Here is a 15,247-nt window from a genome sequence, read left to right as displayed (position 1 = left end):
TGTCTGAGGCATCAACTTCCTGCCTCAAGATTTTCCTTCTTGCTCATTGCAACCACTGCGATGGTCATCTTCCCCAGAGACTGTTTTACTCATATCGCTTTTATGTTTTAAAAAAATCTCCGTGGATACCCACAGATCATATTATACATAATTTCAATCTTTTTGTTTTATTTTCTTTTTGATATAACCCACCCAGAGAAACAACATATGCTCATCAGTCACAAGGGCATGTTGCTTACTATTTCAATACAGAAGGGATCTTAGAAAAGCAGGAAAGAAGGAGAAGGGCACCCCAGGTAGGACAGTGCAAATTAGGCTCTCCAGAAGCATGTGTTTTTGACAACCCAGGAAGCCATATTGCATTCTCCTGGAGAATCACTCACCTATAGGTTCTAGGCTTCAGAATCAAGTAGATTTTAGCCTGATCATCAAAGATCCAGGTAACTTAGCTCCAATTTTTCTTTCCAGCTGCCTCTCTCACTATTCTCCTACATGACCATTCTGCTCTATCTTACATTGCTGTTTCTGCTTTCATTCTTCAAACCCTGCCTTAAGCCTCACCACCTCCATAATAGCTTTTCTGAGCCCTGCAGTCCACTTTAACTTCTCATTTACCATACCACCCATAGTGTCAGCCAACAGATGATGTTCGGCATTCACAAAGTCCTTCAAAACTACTAAGACATCATAGGTAGATATTTCTGTATGTATTCCCAGCCTTTTCTCTAATCACATTTCAGTACAGTCAAGTGATTCCTGGATGTGACCACACTACAACTGCCACGAAGACACAGAGGCTCAATCATTTTAAGAACGCTGAACAGACAGAAAATTACTCAGTCATTTCTCATACACACAAAAATAAACACACGTCTTAGTCCATTAGGGCTGCTGTAACAAAATACCATAAACTGGATATTTTATAAACAACAGAAATTTATTTTTCACAGCTCCGGAGGCAGGGAAGTCCAGGATCAAGGCACCAGCAGATTCTGTGTCTGGTGAGGGCTTGGTTTCTGATTCATAGATGGCAACTTCTCGCTACATTCTCAGATGGTGAGAGAAGAAAGGGTTCTCTTTCAGGGCCTCTTTTATAAGGCCACTAATTTCATTCATGAGGGCTCCACTCTCATGATCTAAATTACCTACAAAAGGCTTCATCCCTTAATACCATTGCCTTAAAGGTTAGGATTTCAACATATGAATTTTGGGGAAACACAAACATTCAGATCATAGCAACAGAAAATGTGGAATTCTTAAATGCCAATGGTCTCTGGTAAATTCTTGAAGCATTCCATGTGTGAGCAACTGGAGTGAAGAAACCCTGTGATAACTCTTGGTATTCCCAAAGTGACTTTGCACATGGTCAACAAATGTTTGATGAATTAATGAGAATCATCATTCACTGTGCTTTGAGTCATTAATTTTTTAGTGAGAAATGTCACATCAAATAAGCCTTAAGAGGTTACACAATTAGATGCATTGAAGTGTTAATTCAAGCTTTCATATGGGAAAATTCAAACTTTCATATGGGAAAGTTTTACAAACTTGTCCCAACAATAGGAATTCATTCATTTATTAATTTACTCAAAAAGTGTTTTTTGAGTACCCACCATGTGCTCTTTGCTAGTGCTATAAATACAGTGATGAGCAAATCAGACACCGTTCCTGTGTCAAAGAGATTTAAAGTCTATCTGGGAATATAGATATTATTCAAATACTTTACATAAATAGACAAATGTTATATGGTTTCAAACAAGTTGTTCAACTAGATACATGCTATAAAGTACATGTTTCAGTTATCTATTGCTGCTTCATAATGAATCATCTCAAAATTTATTGGCTCAAAACAACAACCATTATTTCTTATTATATCTCATAGGTCTAAGGTTAACGTGGCTCGGCTGGGCATTTCTCACTTAGGGTGTTTCATGTATTTGCAGTTCAACAGTGACTGGGGTTGAAGTAACCTTGAAGGCTTCCTAACTGTCATGTCAGCAGTTGATGCTAGCTGTTGACTGAGATCTCAATGACCCCCTCCATGTGGCTTCATCCCAGTGTGGTTGCTGGCTTCCAATAGTCAGCATCTCAAAGAAAAGACCAGGCCAAAGCTACATTACCTTTTATGACCTAGCTTTAGAAGTCACACAGTGTCACTTCTGACATAGTCACATAGCCACCTTAAGAGGAAGGAATATGGAGTTTCCTTCATAGGAGGAGTGTCAATGTCACACTGTTAAGAAGAGCATAATGGATGGAAGGTATTGTTACAGCCATCTTGGAAAATATGCAGCACATAAGACAGGCAGGCAAACTTATCTACTAGGGAGTCAGGGAGAACTTCTCCGAAGAATAGTCACTTAAGATAAGATCTGAAAATATGGAGCTGTTACCTGGAATAAGGAGTAGGAAATGCAAGCAAATGGAATATTATGTGTAAAAACCCTGAGGCAGAAAGGAACAGTACACAGACTGAAAGAAGTGTGGCCACAATATGGAATGAGGGGAAGCATGGAGGACAGAGTTGAAGCTAGATAGGTAGACAGGATCCAGATCAAACAGGGCCTTTTTGGCTGTAGTCAGAATCTTGTTCTTTAGTCTGTAGCACCAGTAATTCATCAAAGAGTTTTAAGCTGGTGAGTGACAGTTTGTTCCTAGTACAGCAAGTAGAGAATAAACTGAGGTTGCAGGAGGGACAGGAGTGGATGCATGGGACTACTTACAAGGCTGTTGTTGGGAGCCCAATTGACAAGTGATGGGATCTAGCACTGGCTAAGTGGGTGGCAATAAAGATGGAGAGACATGGCTGGATTCAACCACCATAAACAGGAAAATCAACAGCACTTACGGATGGGTTGGGTGGGGTGGGGCATGGTGGAAGAAAAGTGTCAAGGATGAACAGTGGTGCCAACTATAGAGACACATAAGACAATTAGGTTGCAGAGTAGAGGTCCTGAATTTATTCAGTAGACCCGGAGTTGGGGATGCATTTGAACAATGAAAAGAAGATACATAGAGTTAAGAACACAGACAAGGACCTAAAAATACAGATTTACGGGATCTCAGTGTTTAGCTGACAATTAAAGCTGTTAAGTATGGATAAGATCATCTTGGGAGAGAGTATAGAGATTCTCATGGAATCCAACATTCAATGGTTGCCCAGAAGCAGATGGATAGCTAGAAACTGAGAAGCATCCAGAGATGTTGGAGGCAGGATAATATTATGTCCTGGAAACTAAAGGTTGTTAGTGCTACTAGAAGTGATAAGTGGTTATTAGTGTTGAATGCTTCTGAGAGGTGTGCAAAGATGAGGACTAAAATATTTCTGTAGGTGGCAATAACATGCAGGTCATGACAGCAAGAGTTATTTCAGAGGAGTCATGTGGGCAGACATCAGATTGGACTAGGATATTGGAGATAGAAGGTTTAGGCAACATTTTTGAAAGGAAGAAAGTTGTAGGAAATGATATAATATGACCATCATGCAATGGCATCCATTTGAGAATAAGATATACCAAACATTGGATTTCATATACCAGATCATATACTCAAGAGACACATCACTGCATGTTCTTCTTTTGAGAGAAGGGAACATGAAGCAAATGGGGGAAAGTGTTGATAACTTATGTGTTCCAGATGACCACAAATTGAATCCACTCCAGCAGAGAGAGAAAAGAACCAGAGCAGGAAAGCAGGAAAAGCTTCAAACAGCTGCATGAAAAATATTACTGTAGAACCCCAATGCTGATAGCTCAGAATCTGCATTTAGTGTGGACGTGTTCAACTCTCATGGGTCTCTGTGCAAGTCTTGTAACCTTTCCATGCATTGACTTTTCTTTGGCTATTTACCATGGTCAGAGAAAGGCCGATCCTTGGAAAGCACTTGGAACAAAAAGTCCAACAGGATTTGACTAAATGAAGCATTTGATTAGTTATCACTAACAGAATGATGCAACCCAGGAAGGACTATTAATTCATTGTTTCTAAACTTTGCCATTTTTTTTGTACTTGGCTCCAGCCTTAAGAGCTCTTGCCAAACAGCAGGGTTTCTGCATGTGCTTTGGCCTCCCTGAGGACCTCATAATGAGCCAGAAACTCTCACCATCCAGGAGAGGTCTTTAGGAAAAGAAGGGGAAAGGGCATGGGCACAACCACAGGGAGAGGCAGCTTATAGTGAGCACACACATAGAGAGAGTGGGGAGGACAGAGGACCGAGTCCAACAGGGGATGTACATTAGCTGTTCTTGCAGCTGGAAACCCTTCTCTAGCCTCCAGGACAATTTTTCCAGTCTAAGTCCTGGCAGTGATGCTGACCTTTGGGTTGCTTACAAGAGAGTAAATGAAAGCTTTCCCTCTCCTCCAACACATCCTTCTTTGACTTGAAACATGTGACAAGGCTGTTACCTCCAGCAGATGCTTGCTGGATGAATCAGCATTCTAAAAGACCAAGGCCCCAGGATGTGCCAAAGCAGCAACAGAATCAGTAAGGATTAAGAAGCGAGTAGGGAGAGACAGTTCAATGAATGCAGCCTTCTGCAAGGGGGCAGTTGCACCATCTTTGAAGTGGGCAGTCCAAAAATCTTATTGAGAATAAAGGATAAAAGGGTGAGAACTATGTGTGCAGGACCCGGAGCAGACCCAATTGGGCCTAAAATGGGTCTTGTTGGGGGAATCAATATGATAATAGTTGAATGGAAGCATTATCTCTGAGGATAGTCTCTGTATATTAAAAAGTCTTAGTCCTACACCAGTTATTTTCCTTTTCAAACACATAGCCTCAGGGATACAAATTGGGGGTTTCCTTTTCAAATGCATTGCCTCGGGGATACAAATGAGGGTTTCCTCATTACCACATTAAAGCATTCCTGCCTCAGAAGTGTTGTGGCCTCCTTTTTCTCTGTTGCTGTGTTAGGCAGAAAGGGTAGTTTCACAAACTCCATTAAAACCCACAGTGAGGGCTTTAAGGTTATGGAGCTCAATCCTCATAGGAAGAAGACTGAGCCACAAAATGTAACTGATGTGTCCTCATGTTGTTCCATTTTTCAGTCTGCTTCTAGTCCTGGGTCATGTGCCCTTGTGTATATTCCCTCGGGTCCTATCTGGCAAAAAATAAAGGCCTTTCCTCCTTGGGATTTGGATGTCCCCTATCAAGATCCAGAAGCTGATGTTTGCTATGGCTTCCTTCACTTCCCTCTGTTCTAATTGTATATTGTCTTTTTTCCTTTCTTCCTTTTTCACCAATGTTCACAAGAATCTTATCCACTGTAGTGACTTCAGCGTTTACCTCCATGAAAGCATTTCAAATCTATATTCTGTCCTCATCTTTCCTACTGAATTCCAAATTATCTTACCTGTAGACATTTTTACATTGTTGTTTCACTTGCATTGTAATCTTAACATGTTTAAACTCAATTCTCTCCACACTGGCTCCTCACCTGTATCTGTCCAAGACCAATCAAAGAAGCAGAATCAGTAGGGGATATGAATTGCATACAGCCAATATGGATTTGTTACAGGGAATTGCCTTTATGGAATTGTGAGAGTTGGATAAGCAGTCTCTGTATGGTTATTGTTTCTGATTCTGATGATGGAGCTTGAAGTCCATGGGGCAGGCAGTAGGGAAAGAAAGACAGGTAAAGTGGGGAGATCAAGAACAGGTTGGAACCAACAAGCACAAGCTAGAACCCCATGAAGAAGAACTGGAATACATGTTAGTTCTTGTTGCCTCTGACCTTGGTGATAAGGGTATCTAGCAGAAGTGGGACTTTTTGTCATAGAGCTAGATACACATACCTGGCCTAAGAGTCACAGAAACCAAAAGGCAATCAGGGCAAAAGTAGAGCAGTTACAGGCCCAGCTGTTGCCTCAAACCAATGAAGTGAGTCAGCAGATCGACAACAACATGTGTGAGCTGAAATAATGGCCACTATTTCTCTTCCAGCCTTCAAATCTCCCAAGAATCTCCCAAGAATCTCCCATGTGGCCAACCCTAACTGGAAACAAACAAGAGAGTGAATTCTGGGAAGTGTAGCTCAGCCTAGGCAAGTTGATAACATTACAAAGCCATTAAAATCCACCCCTAGACAACTTGGCATCCATATATATCTCCTTAAAGTATACTTAATCACTGAATAATGATAATACCAAAGGCATGCCTCTGCCTAGTGTGATACAACTATCTCTCATACAACTGAAAAAAAATGCTAACCCTTTTCCCAAGTTTCTTTTTTGTCCTTGGGTGATGTTTATTATTTTCCAGGCTGCTTCACATATATCCTTTTATAGCTTGTAACTTAAGTGCTAAGATATAAAGTAAACTATTATTAAGACAACTTGTGTTAGATGATAAGGGGCCATGAAAGCGAAAAAAAATAAAAATATCTGGTTAATATATAAAAACATATTTATATTAAAATAAGGAAGAAATACAACTCTTATAGTCTTTGTTTCTGCAAGGGTCATATGGTCATAGTTAATATCAGTCACTACCTTTTTCCCATATTCTATCTATTGCTATTCTTTTTGCCCTCAGCAAGCACCTCAGCTGGTCATAGTTCTTTGCTTGGTGGAGTGACACAAAACTTCATTCTTGAAAGCTCTGGGGTATTAGCAGTCCTGCCTGAATTGAATTGTTACAGTTTTTTGTTGACTTTAATCTAGGACATGGAAGTATTAAGAGGCACTCTTGAAGATTTCCTGCATTCCATATATGCTTGTTACTCTATTGTGTTACTAGTAACAATTGTGTTGCTACTGGTCACACAATTTTTCCCTGATAGAACTGAACACCCTAGCCAGAAAATAATCTCATTTTCTGCCTGTTAATTCAATGGCATAAGGTATCCAGAGTAGACAGGCAGCAGTCTCATCTTCCATTTCAGTGGAATTAATGTTGGGTCCCCTTTTGAAAGTATTACTCCCTTAGAACTACGATCTCTAGACTAGTAGAGCCTACAACATAGGGATGGGAAGCAACATTTTGCTAATGGATTAGTAGAGGTAATAGTGAGTGCTGCTACTCCTATTTTCACCGCTGGCTTTTTAAATCTATGACTATATATATATATATGGTTTTTTGTTTTTTTTTTGAGATGAGTCTTGCTCTGTTGCCCAGGCTGGAGTGCAGTGGCGCGATCTTGGCTCACTGCAAGCTCTGCCTCCCAGGTTCATGCCATTCTCCTGCCTCAGCCTCCCGTGTAGCTGGGACTACAGGTGCCCACCACCACGCCTGGCTAATTTTTTGTATTTTTAGTAGAGACGGGGTTTCACCGTGTTAGCCAGGATGGTCTCAATCTCCTGATCTCGTGATCTGCCCGCCTCGGCCTCCTAAAGTGCTGGGATTACAGGCGTGAGCCACCGCACCCAGCAGATCTATGAATATTGACTATGGGAGAAACAGCACCATATAGTGGACTCTGACTCAAAGCATCCTGGAAGACATTGCCGAGCCCTGCAAAGTGTTTTCAAAAGGCCATAACAGCATTTTCAAAAGGCCACTCTGTTTCTATCAAGCCAGCTGCTTCAGGATGATGGGGAGCATGGTACGACCAGTAAAGTCTGTGAGCACGGGCCCATTGCCATGTTTCATTTGCCGTGATGTGGGTTCCTTGTTTGGAAGCAGTCTAGTATCATGATAGTAGATAAGGTAAGTTTATGGATGGTAGTTTTGGAAGAAGCTTTGTGGACAGAGAAGGTAAATCCATATCCAGTATAAGTGTCCATTCAAGTACCCAGGTAGACTACTCAAAATCCTGCCCACTGTGAGGATGATTTTCCCCTCATCCCTGTCTTTCAAGGCTGTTATTGAGCAACACTGTAGATGCTGCCACTATCTGCTTTCATGTAGTGTCTTCATGTCATGCAGCATCACCAGTAAACCAAATCTGAGGTTTTTCTTCCTTCCCCTTGTCATAGGGAACTCCCCACCAGACCATCGATACAGGTTGGAAAAGTGAAATTATATAGCAGAAGTAGGGGCCATGAGCATTTGGGCTACTTCTTTTTTTTTTTTTTTTTTTCAGATGGAGTCTCGCTCTGTCGCCCAGGCTGGAGTGCAGTGGCACGATCTCGGCTCACTGCAAGCTCTGCGTCTGGGGTTCACACCATTCTCCTGCCTCAGCCTTCCAAGTAGCTGGGATTACAGGCACCCACCCCCACTCCCGGCTAATATTTGCATTTTTAGTCGAGACGGAGTTTCACCACATTGGCCATGCTGGTCTCGAACTCCTGACTTCAAATGATCCACCTGCCTCGGCCTCCCAAAGTGCTGGGATTACAGGCGTGAGCCACCGCACCTGGCCTGGGCTACTTCTTCATGCAACTTACTTGTGGCTTCAAGGCCTGATCAAGTCTGATCACATATACACCTCTTCCATTTGATAATGGAGTGCTTCTTTGCACACACAACTTTATAGCTTATCTAGTTGAACAACCTCAAACTCACAATGGGGAGCTCAGGTTCCATGGTGAGTTAGTGGCTCATGGTTAAGCATCCAGTCTCTACAAAGGCTCAGTAGCAAGGCAAAAGTTGTTTCTGAAAAAGAGAGCAGTTATCTGCAGAGTATGGCAGTGGTTAGCTCCAAAATTCTAAGGGTCCAGTTTTGTGTCACTTATAGGGGCTTGCCAAAGACTTCAAAATGCATCCTTCTGTGTCACTGACACTTTAAGCACCACTGGAGCTCCTGGGTCATATGTCCCAAGTAGCAGAGCAGTTCACACAGCAGCCTAGACAAAAGCCTTCTCTTATTCTGGGCTCCAATCAAAACTAGCATTTCTTAAGTCAAATTCATACAATGGCCAACCAAAGAGGAAAATAAGAGGCATTCTCTCAATCAGCTTCTGTCTTAAAATTCCCTAAGCAAGTGTCTTATTGGCCTGCCTGGGACCTGTGCCAGTCCCTCTAATTGCAATGTCTTGGGAGTAAAGTTCTACTACTGACGCAGCCTCATTCACGCAACCACACCCCATTACTAGAGTTTGAGGTATCTGTGGTTGTTAGGCCCCCTCCAAAACCATATTAGTTCCCCAAATGATGTTCTGGGAAAACAAATCAATGTCTACCCCTGGAAGGATTAAGCTCTTTATGGCCTTCACTGTCTTCATTCATGAAGATAGCATATCTTCCCATTTAATTAAGTATTTTCTCTATGGCTCTTAGTTACAATTTTTAGAATATGTGTATATGTACATGTGGTGTATCATACACTTGTTTTACAGCTTAAACCTTTATTATCTAGTTATTTTGGGTAATAAGCTATTAATCTTCATATATTTTCTATTTATATACTTTACTGAACTCTCTGTGGCAGGCAGAATTCTGAGATGGCCCCCACGACCATTACTTCCTGATGCTACTCCCATGATTACATTAGGTTGCATTGCAAGAGAAAATTTCTAGATGTATTAAGGTTACTAGTCTTGACCCTAAGGTAGAGAAATTTCTGGGTGGGCCTAACTTAATCACTAGTCCTTCTAAAGTGAAGTCTTCTCTAGCTGGTGGTAGAAGAAAAAGTCAGAGAGAGATTCAAAGTGTGAGAGAGATTTGATGCAAGGGAGGTTCTCTGTTGCTAACATGGAAGGATCTGCAGGTCAAAGGGACCTGGGAGTGATATCTGATTGCTGACAGTAGTCCCTGACCAGTATTCATTAAGAAAACAGAACTTCAGTCTTATAACTGCAAGGACCTGGCAGGCTAGAACTTGTGCTGTATTTGATGTTTGCTATATGTATCACGTGAAAGACTAAATCCACTAATCACAGTTGGTGCCAGAGACCTCACATTCCTCTAGTGCGTTTTTTTTTTTTTTTTGTCTCCCTGCTTGACTTTGGGATTCCTTAATACTCCCCCTCAGGGAGAATCTGGATCTTGCTGCTCTTTCAGCTGGAATTCACTGTCATTATGCTGGAGCCCTGTTGGTGTGGTGGTAGGGTGTGGGGAGGAAAAGTGTTCTATAATATTATGATGAAATCTCAGCCTTTTAGTGAGCATGTGACCTTCGGCTATGACCTTCACAGATATTTCTTAGTTTTTTAAAACTTCCCCTCTTAGGTGAGACAGGAAGGCTAAGGAGGCTGAAGTACAGGAAATGCACTTCTGCTAGGTGGGATAAGCCTCTGGTAAAGTAATTCCCCCTAGTAAAGTAGTCCTTTTTTATGGAGAAGTCTCTGGGCATATTTCAAATGATTAGATTAATCTTCCCCTCCCGCTGCCAGCACAGGAAGGGTCTTTCTTGGACCTTCATCATGAAAATGTGGCAGGGTTCTTGGAGGTAAAGCCCACAACAGTGTGGGGGTCCCAGCTATGACTTCAGCTCCCATGGGTCTTTCAATGTCATATTAGTTGACACTCAGCCTCCAGCAATTTTTCCAAACTGCCATTTAAGTTTATGGTTCCAGCATGTCTTCTGCTCCAGGTAAGCAGAGCTTGACTGTGACTCTCTGGACTTCTTTGTCTTTCCAGATGATGATGGTGGCAATTTGCTCTGAAAACTCAGTTCTCTGTTGGGTCAGAGAAAAGACATTGATTTTCAGTGTGTCCAGATTTTTCTTGTAAGGGCAGGAATGATGGCTTGTAAGCACATGCAGGTGAAACAGAAAGTCATTAACTTTAATTTTTATTTCTGCATTCTTATATTTCTCAGTTCTCTTTATGACCACCTATTTCTACTTTAAAAAAGAATATTTCATGAATCTTTTATTGAAAGCACCAATAGATATTCTCTAAAATTGCTTTTCATTTTTGTAGTTTATTTTCATAATAGAGATCTGTTTTACTTTGAACCTTTAGTAAAAATATTCTTTTTCTTGTGCTGTAGAATTTTTTCAACCCCAGGAGCCTGTGTTGTTTCCTTCTGAATATTTACGCTAGAAAAAGAAGAAATCTCTTTAAGCCAAAGGATTGTAAACAGACACTATTCTTAGACTGTCTTTATCTTCTTTGATCTTGACCTTGAACATTCTTACTTTAACCCCCTCAGAGCTAGATTTTTCATTTTTTAATTTTCTATTTTAATTTCTGAAATACATGTGCAGAACTTGCAGGTTTGTTACATAGGTATACATGTGCCATGGTGGTTTGCTGCACCTATCAACCTGTCATCTAGGTTTTAAGCCCCGCATGCATTAGGTATTTGTCCTAATTCTCTCCCTCCCCTTGTCCGCCCCCTACTCCCGACAGACCCTGGTATGTGATGTTCCCCTCCCGGTGTCCATGTGTTCTCAGAGCTAGATTTTTAATATATATGCATGAGCACAAGCATCAACCCAACACACCCTACTCGTCTGGCATTCGTTTCACATGATTTCAATAGACTCAGGTCAAATCATCTTGCCCTTCTATTCTTGAATTCTTGAAAAGTCTGATACATACTGTAGTTTGTACTGACGTATTATGTGAAAGAGTAAATCCACGATAACTGTGCTACTCACAATGTGTTCCCTGGACTGGTGCTGCTTTCTGAACTGTTTTGTACTGGTCCACAATTAGATACGTACAGAAATGGAGAGTATGACCTTAGAGACTGTGATAACAATTTGATAAAATAATTTTACATCTGCTGGGCATGGTGGCTCACGCCTGTAATCTCAGGACTTTGGGAGGCCGAGGCGGGTGGATCACCTGAGGTCAGGAGTTTGAGACCAGCCTGGCCAACATGGTGAAACCTCGTCTCTACTAAAAATACAAAAAATAGCCAGGCGTGGTGGTGGGTGCCTGTAATCCCAGCTTCTTGGGGGGCTGAGGCAGGAGAATCACTTGAACCTGGGAGGCGGAGGTTGCAGTGAGCCGAGACTGCACCACTGCACTCCAGCCTGGGCAATAGAGCGAGACTCCATCTCAAAAAAAAAAAAAAGAAAGAAAGAAATAATTTTACAAATTATTATTATTATTTACAAATAATAGATTTGTGGAATCTAATGAGAGAACCTTGAACTTTTGCTTTGTGTATGTCTTTGGCTTGTTTTCTCTTTTATTTTTCTACTTAGTCATCTTTACTGATTTTACCAAAGCATGGATCAATGATGGATTGGACATTAAAAAAAAAAAAAAAAGTCCTTTGCCACAGGTAGTTTGAGAACTGCCTTAGAATGAAGCACTCCTAAATATCTCTTTGACTTTTACTCTACTGGCAATCCATTTCCCAAGGTACAGTGAGCCACCACATTTCCCTTTAAACTTCCATCACTTTACTGTGAAAGGATACAGAAAGAAAAGAACTGGGTTTGTTAGGGAAGCAGAAGTAGAGTAGGAAAGCCAGACTAATGCCATTTTAAGTTAACCTCCATCTTGAGACTAACAAGGCACATTCCTTGCCAGTCATGACCCGTGGTCATGTTTACATTTAAAGAAACAGCTTAATGATATCTGCAAGGACATATTCCTACAGCAACAGAGTATCCCTATGTCCCAATATCCATAACAGTATATGATTTCAAGTTCATTATAGTTATGCTTTAATGTACTTATGTCAATTATGATGTATTTATTTATTTATGCTTTTATGTATTTATAGTATTGCTTTGGTGTATTTATGCCAATTATGATGTATTTATTTAAGATGTATTTATCCTTGGCATCCTAAGTGCCAAGGATAGTTTTATTTAAATCAGCGAAGTAATACATTTTGTCATACTTTCAGCCCACCCACATGTAGACATAACTTAGCTTAGCTTTTACATAGATAAGACCCCTAAACAAGAAAAACTTAAAACAAAGATGAGGCATTCCTCTTCTTGATTTCTGAGGACACCCTAATCTGTAACTGAGTAGCTTTTTATAAACTGTCTCTTCTCACTGTACTCTGCGACTTGCCTTTAACTCTTTCCTGCTGAAGATCCAAGAACCCGTTCTTGGGGATCCCTTTTCCGGCAACAGCTTGAGAGGGCTGGGAGAATGAGGAGGCATGGGAAAATGGGAGGGGCATAACGGGGCTTTGATTCTTAGAAAATACCTCTCCTGCAGTACGTAGATGGCTGCCAGGGTCTCTTTCAATGCTGTCTCTGAGTCGACAAGCTCAAGGAAGAAAGTTGGGGGCGGGGAGGTGACTCTTGAGAATCCTTTTCCTTCCTTGTCTCCTAGGGCTCACTCTGCTCTGACTCAGGGGACAAGACTGTTTTGTTGACTACAACCTCCTCAGCACTGCACAGAGTGGAAAGATACCTCCCTCCTCCTGCCAGACTTTGATGTCTGTGTTCTCTTCTTCTCACCTCTGGTACTTTGCCCAGTACTCAGGAATGCTTCAGATGACAAGACAGACACTGTCTGCATGCACCTGAGGTGCCTTGGAGACTTAGCTTATAGGCAAATAGATTGCACTGTCGTAGGTTGTACTGTGAAGCCACTACTGGCAACCCCTACTCTGTATCGGTGTGATTTTTTTTTTAAAGAAAACATTTTCAATGATCTGTTTAATTTAAATAAGAAATATCATCACATGCTTACATATTTAAACAGTACAAAGGATTGTACAGTAATAAAAAATTATTTCTCCTACTGACTTCCCCATACCCTGATACAGTATCATGCCTTCCCCATACCACAAATGGTAGCAAGATATGTGTATTATTTTGCTTGTTATTTCATTAAACAAAATATGTGAGACTACCTTTCCTATTGATGCATATGCATCTTGTTCATTCTTTTTAATGGCCACATAGTATTCCGTTACATAGGTATGCATAATTAATAAAATAATTCCCCATTAATGGATATTTACATTTACAAAAATGTCACCAACCTTTTGTTACTATGAGCAATGCTGAATCAAAACCTTATATACACTTCTTTGCACAGATGAGCCTGATGCAGTGGGGAGACTACTTGGCTTTCTAGTGATTCTTAGATTCTTCATGTGTGATTGGTTTTTGAGATCTAACATAGGACATCATATTTATCCTTGCTGTCTTTTAATGTTTCAATACAGCATGCCTGCCTAGAGAGATGTTTGGAATCTGTTTCTTGCCCTCCTATCTTCATGTCCTTTGCCAAAAATATCTTTTTCTAGTTCATAAATAGTAACATCAAGCAGGATAGGAATGGTGTCATAGCTCTGTGGCACTCCCTGAGTGACTTCTCTTTGTTTTCATCAACTCATTAACCCTTAAGTTATTTGACAGATTATGAATCTATTTAACTATCTGATTGTCTTCCAAGATATTGTGGGATTGGGATGAATTGACAACCTCTTCCTCCACCTTACCTCTACCCTCATCTCTTCTATCAGAGAGAAAACTGGAATAAAAATAATAAGAAAAATAAAAGTCCCATTGGAATTTTCTCTATAGGGTAGAAAAGAGAGCAAGAGACTTTTTTTCCTCATTCCAGGCTCTTATTTTATTTTTTCATGTTCATATTAGTTCTTCCAAGGGTTTATATCGAATACTTCAAGCTTGTCAAGGAAAAATAATGGTTTCCCAATATTATATCTAATTGTGTTCCCTATTACTCTAACCCATGTGATTTATATACCTTATACATTTTGACAACAATGGCATTCCTTTTAGTATTCCCACTAGGTAAGAATACCACCTTGTTCTCTCCCCTTTATCTTTGTTAGGTAAAAATGAAAGGGTTATTTCGATTTATTGATACAAGAGGCAACTGAACTTGGATCTGTCCTTCAAGATATCCTTGCACAATGAAAACAACAAATGTTATTTTTCTCTGTAAACATTATATAGAGATGTTTCTTCATGTCTTTTATTTTTGTTTATTTTTTTAATGGACACATTGTAAATGTACATATTTATGGGACCCCCATATCTACAAAAAACACTTAGCTGGCCATGGTGGCACATGCTTGTAGTCCTAGCTACTCAGGAAGCTGAGGCAGGAGAATTGCTTGAGCACAGGTGTTTGAGGCTGCAATGAGCTATGATCATGCCACTGCACTCCAGCCAGGAAACAGCACTCCTTCTGGATAAACCAATTCAAATTCAGAGTAAGACCCTGTCAAAGAAAAAAAAAAAAAAAGAAAGAAAGAAAAGAAAAAGAAAAAGAAAAAATCAAGTCAGTATTTTTTTTTTTGAGATGGAGTCTAGCTCTGTTGCCCAGTCTGGAGTGCAGTGGCACAACCTCTGCCTCCCAGGTTCAAGTGATTCTCCTGCCTCGGCCTCCCAAGTAGCTGGGACTACAGGTGTGTGCCACCACTCCTGGCTAATTTTTGTATTTTTAGTAGAGATGGGGTTTCACTATATTGGCCAGGCTGGTCTCAAACTCTTGACCTCAAGTGATCCGCCTACCTTGGCCTCC

This window comes from Pan paniscus, chromosome X, assembly GCF_029289425.2.
Source record: "Pan paniscus chromosome X, NHGRI_mPanPan1-v2.0_pri, whole genome shotgun sequence".
NCBI lineage: Eukaryota > Metazoa > Chordata > Mammalia > Primates > Hominidae > Pan > Pan paniscus.
This window is presented reverse-complemented; position numbering follows the sequence as displayed.